Here is a 6,171-nt window from a genome sequence, read left to right on the forward strand (position 1 = left end):
AGGAAGGGATTGAAATTGAAGTGCCAATTGATCAGTTACAAGGTGGGGGGTCCAAATAGGGGAACAATAATCGAAAATTGGGAGACTATAGAGCGAACCCGCTTAGTGACTTTATTGGTTGTGTCTGTTTCGCTATAGCTGGTCACACCGTTTGCCAGAGCCCAAATTTTACATAATTGTTCTAATAGTACAACGTAAACGAATTACTCTATTTATGCACATTCTCCCAACCTAAGGTCCGCGAACCTCTAAGGTTTTCATTTATAGATAATATAAAATAAATTAAATTCGTGAAATTGGTAACCACAGAAGATCTTTGTTGGTAACAGTCGAAAGGATACGCAAGGACGTACAACACTTTGGGATTTTTTAACAATAGGTACTTTTGTTTTTTTGTGTGTTTTATTGGTTTTTTAGGTTTGTTATTTGTCAAGGATTACAGTAATGCAAAAAGTTTTAACCGCAAGTTATTATTTAAAAAGATATGATCAATGTAAAATTGCTACTTTCTAGCAATTTTTACAACGGAAAATACGACATATTTCGAGATTTCTGTACGTGTTGGATGAGGTAGGACTGATGACGAGGACGATTCTTTAAATTCCTAGATTTAAATACTTTTAGAGAAAGTAGGACTGATGACGAAAAAGAAAAAGGCTGAAATGCAAAACAGTACTAACTTTAAAGGGTTGTGAATTTTCCCGTATTTCAACGCATTTTAGCCTTTTTTTAACCATACTTTGTCATATTATATGTCTTCTGTGTGATGTTGACTTATACAACGTCGAATATATTCTAAGTATTGGCGCCTGACGGCGCCGCGCACTCACTTCGCTCGAGCGTTGGGGGCGCGCGGCGCCTCCCCAGCCCCATACTAAAAAAAGCTATGGGCCATCTATAACGCAACCTAGAGGACAGCACCAAGCCTGACGCATCAAGTATCGTCAACCCGATATTAATCTAACTAACCTAATAATATAAATACCCTAACCTAACCTATTTTCCCCGCCAAAACCCCTAAAATGCGTTGAAATACGGCGAAAATACCCAAAATAAAAAAATAAGTTAGTAATGTTTTGCATTTCCACATTTTTCATTTAAGTCATCAGTCCCACATTATCCACAACGCATTAAAATCTAGGAATTTAAAGAATCGTCCTAGGGAAAATTCACTGCAAAAGGCCAATGTTAAAAAATTCATATCTTGGTTAATATTCATTTCCGCTAAAAAAATTAAAATAATCCCCATCTTGCCCTCTATACAAAAAAATATATAAAAAATCGGGTGGGGGGCAGCTATTCTACACTTTACCCAAAATTGCTGGCAAGTAACAATTTTATATTTATCATATCTTTCTAAATAATAAATTGCGGTTAAAACTTTTCGCATTACTGTAATCCTTGACAAATAATAAACCAAAAACAATAAACAAAACCAAAAAAGCCGTAGTAGAAAAGACATTTTCGGTTTGCACACGTTTTAAAAATTTAGTAATATCTTGTCGTTAAATCTAATTCGTCATCAGTCCTACCTCATCCAACACTCGAAATCTCGAAATATGTCGTATTTTCCGAGGTAAAAATTGCTGGCAAGTAACAATTTTAAATTTATCATATCTTTCTAAATAATAAATTGCGGTTAAAACGTTTTGCATTATTGTAATCCTTGACAAATAATACATCTAAAAAAATAAACAAAACCCCAAAAAAACAAAAGTACCTATTGTTCAAAATAGCCAACACTTTTTTAAGGCGTTTTTTCTTCAGGCTATTCCGAAACAGCTCTGAACACCTACTCGGATCAATTAAATTTTACGCGTGGCGTCATCGTTCCGTTTGGGAGCAGGCGATTCTTCTTCCCTGATCGCCTCTATTTTTTCTCCAAAATTTCCGATTTTTAATCAAAACTTAACTACTCTCACACGGATGATAAATGTCGGTTATCTAATTTAACCCGCAAACTACCAAAATCAAAATAATGAATTGAGGTGTTCTATAGGTATAGAAACTGTCGTCTGAAACTCTAACATCGTAGTTATTGCCAAAAGTTCAGAGGTTATTTTAAAAATAAGTTAATTAGCAACACAAAAATGGCTAAAATTCGACATTTCCATTCGTGTTAGTTAAAATTTAAAATATTTTAAAATCCTGTGAATAGTACACAATTTAAATCTTTTAAATTATTGAGTATTTATATAATTATTAAATATTTAGTGCAAACGAAAAACAAGACTTTTACATAGTAGGTGTTTTTTACATACATAGGGATTGTAGTGTATTAGGTTCACGTACAGTGTAGTCCGCCGCCGCCGCCGCCGCCGCCGTTCGTTCGTTCGATTACTCTCGAACCGTTTGCAATACAAAATCAAACGATACGTCGCCATTGCCAATTATTTTTGAATCGGGTGCTAAGAAGTTGGTCATTTGCCCAATTTAGTGGACCCCCACGCTTCTTGGCTATTAAAATTTGAACGGATTTCGCGTTATTACTCTTAAGCCGTTTGCGTTACATAAACACCAAATATGCCAATCGACGGGGACTATTAAAACCTAGCTGCCACTGTTAACAATTTTGAAATTGAAAAACAAGAAGATGGTCATTTGCACTTTCCAATGGGGCAGAATCCAAATTTCATCGAATTTCGAATTTCCGCAACACCCAAGATAAACCAGATAGCTTTTAAAGAGTTATCAATTAGGTGTTACTAGACTCTTATTTATTTCACGTGTTGTTGTTAATTATTTTATCTGTTCTAAAGGTCATGTTTGCTACTATTTTTAGTTCCACATCGAGATATATATATATATCGAAGTGGGATATTGCTATGGATGGATTGTCGTTAAGTGTTGTGTGTTTGTTTGTTTGTTTGTTTGTTTGGTGTGGAAAGCAACGACACGGCAGATGGCGCTGCGAAAATAATTTGCAGTTTTGGCGAAACCGGGATTCGAACTCACAAACGGCCAGTCAAAAACTCAAAACAATGACGCTTTTACGCTCTCGGCTACTGTAAGCTTACCATAATTCTTTCTTAACTTCTACTGTATTATTGTCAGTTTTAGCGACGCGGGGGGTGTTGGCTAGTTAAGTTGTCGAAATTCTCGTCCCTTTTTAGTTCCACATCGAGATATATATATCGAAGTGGGACTATTGCTATGGACGGATTGTCGTTAAGTGTTGTTAGTGTGTTAGTGTTGTTAGTGTTGTTAGTGTTGTTAGTCAGAAGTAATAAGTGTGGCACTTTCTTATCGAAACCGTGTTTGGTCAGAAGTAATAAGTGTGGCACTTTCTTATCGAAACCGTGTATGGTCAGAAGTAATAAATAAGTGTGGCACTTTCTTATCAAAACCGTGTATGGTCAGAAGTAATAAATAAGTGTGGCATTTTCTTATCGAAACCGTGTATGGTCAGAAGTAATAAATAAGTGTGGCATTTTCTTATCGAAACCGTGTATGGTCAGAAGTAATAAATAAGTGTGGCACTTTCTTATTGAAAGAAACCGTGTATGGTCAGAAGTAATAAGTGTGGCACTTTCTTACGGAAACCGTGTATGGTCAGAAGTAATAAATAAGTGTGGCACTTTCTCATGGAAACCGTGTATGGTCAGAAGTAATAAATAAGTGTGGCACTTTCTTATCGAAACCGTGTATGGTCAGAAGTAATAAATAAGTGTGGCATTTTCTTATCGAAACCGTGTATGGTCAGAAGTAATAAATAAGTGTGACACTTTCTTATCGAAACCGTGTATGGTCAGAAGTAATAAATAAGTGTGGCACTTTCTTATCGAAACCGTGTATGGTCAGAAGTAATAAATGTGGAACTTTCTTATTAAAGGGAGTGTCGTGAACAGCGAAATAAAAGACGCGAACTTTTCCGACATAAAAACCGGTAAACCTTTTTCCTCTTATTTCAAAACAGAACTGGCCGTTAATTTATTTTTACACGCGCAAAATAACACCTTTTTTAACAGCAACCAAAAACTCACTTTCACGCGCGCGTGCGCTATATAAACATTTGAAAACGAATATAGGTACATGTACTATACAAAATTACGATGTGTACAACCGAACATTCCGCCCGCCTTGAAATAACGAATTTCAAATGAGATAGTAAAAGTCCGAAAAGTTACATTTGCATACATAAATAACCCTTAGTAAACAGTTTGAATACAATTAAAATCAGTCTAGTGGTAACTGGCATAATTTAACTACGGGTCTTTTCAGTGATTTGTCAGAGGTTCTGACAGTTACGACGTGAACTTGATTGTCTTGTCCTGGATGAAGTTCAGTGATTCTTGCCATTCTCCACTTGGTTGGAGGTAAATCTTCATCTTTGAGCAAGACCAAGTCGCCGACTCGTAGATTCGGTTTTGGTGTAGTCCACTTTGGACGTTGTTGAAGGCGAGAGAGGAATTCATTTCGCCAACGGTTCCAAAAGTGCTGCAGTACTTGTTGGCCCAATTGCCAACGTGACAGGCAGTTGACGTTTTCAGAAGTGAGATCTGGTTCGGGTATTGCGGTGAGCGCATCTCCGATTAGGAAATGTCCAGGTGTCAACGCATTGAAGTCGTTTGGATCCGAGCTTAACGCCGTTAACGGACGTGAATTTAAGCAAGCTTCGATTTGGCAAAGAAGCGTTTGCATTTCTTCAAAGTTTAGAACCATGGTGCCAAGAACTCGTTTCAGATGATACTTGACGGACTTCACCCCGGCTTCCCAGAGGCCTCCAAAATGTGGCGCTGCAGGCGGGTTGAAGTGCCAATTAATTCCTTCGTCTGCGAGCCATCGTGACACTTGATCGTTGTTGTTTGTAGAGACTATGAATTTGATGAATGTTTTCATCTCTCGATCGGCTCCTGTAAAGTTGGTTCCACAGTCGCTGTAAATGTCGGCGCATTTTCCTCGTCGAGCAACAAAGCGTTTCAATGCTGCCAGAAATGCTTCGGTGGTCATGTCACTGACAAGTTCAAGATGAATTGATCTTGTGATAAAGCAAGCGAAGACGGCGATGTATCCCTTAAACCTGAGGTGACTTCGTCCCTTCATTAGTTTAAGGGTAAATGGTCCTGCGTAGTCGACTCCACACTTCAAAAATGGCCGAGCAGGATTTACTCTCGCTGGTGGTAAATCGCCCATAAGTTGCTTTACAGTGACTGCCTGCTGTCGTACACATGAAACACATCTTCTGATATGGAAACGTATGGCATCACGAAGACCGACGATCCAATAACGTTTCTGTAAGACAGAAGTTAGTAGTTGAGCACCTCCGTGAAAATGTTTCTCGTGCTCGTGTTGTATTAGAAGTTCTGTTAATTTGCTCTGTCTCGGTAACAGTGCCGGATGCCTTTGTTCGTATGGTAAGTTGGAGTGGCAAAGTCTGCCACCAACTCTAAGAATCCCATCTTGATCGATGTACGGACGCATCGAAAGGATTTTACTTTTCCGTGGTAATTCCTTGTTTTGTTTAAGGCAAGCTATCTCTTCGTTAAAACTGTTGCTTTGGACGACCCGAATCCAATGGGATAGCGCCTTTTCGTTCTCTTCCTTCGATAAAGGTCCAGTAATCCTCAATTCTGTCGCATTTCGCGAATTAAAGACAAAACGTAGAATGTAGGCGGTGATATGAATGAGTTTTTTAAGCGCTGAAAATTTGGAAAGGAGCGTGAAATCCATTTGATGATGTGTTACTAAAGAAATAATTCGTCTTTCCTCGGATAAACATTCATTTGGCTCTGAGAGTTCATGTAGTTCTTGCGTTGTTGCGGCGAAAATAAGGCACTGCGGTCCATGCCACCAGAGACCATGATTTCCCAGTTCGCTAGCGGATATTCCTCGAGAAGCGCAATCTGCAGGGTTGTTGTCTCCTGCAATGTGATGCCATTGCGCTCTCGGTAGTTTCTCGTGGATTTCTGACACTCGATTGGCTACGAACGTTTTCCAACGTTGCGGTGGAGCTTTCAACCAAGCTAGGACGATTGTTGAGTCCGACCAGCAATGAACATCAGCTATATCCAATCTCAATGACTCCCTGATCAGTTGAATCAGAGAAGCCAAAAGTAATGCACCAGATAATTCCAGTCTCGGAAGTGTGATTTGTTTGAGCGGAGCGACTCTTGTTTTCGCAGCGATCAGTTGTATTTTGATTTGTCCGTTGTTATTCACCGTCTTCAGGTA

This window comes from Leiobunum rupestre, chromosome 6 (assembly GCF_980474605.1).
Source record: "Leiobunum rupestre chromosome 6, qqLeiRupe1.1.hap1, whole genome shotgun sequence".
NCBI classification, from domain to species: domain Eukaryota; kingdom Metazoa; phylum Arthropoda; class Arachnida; order Opiliones; family Sclerosomatidae; genus Leiobunum; species Leiobunum rupestre.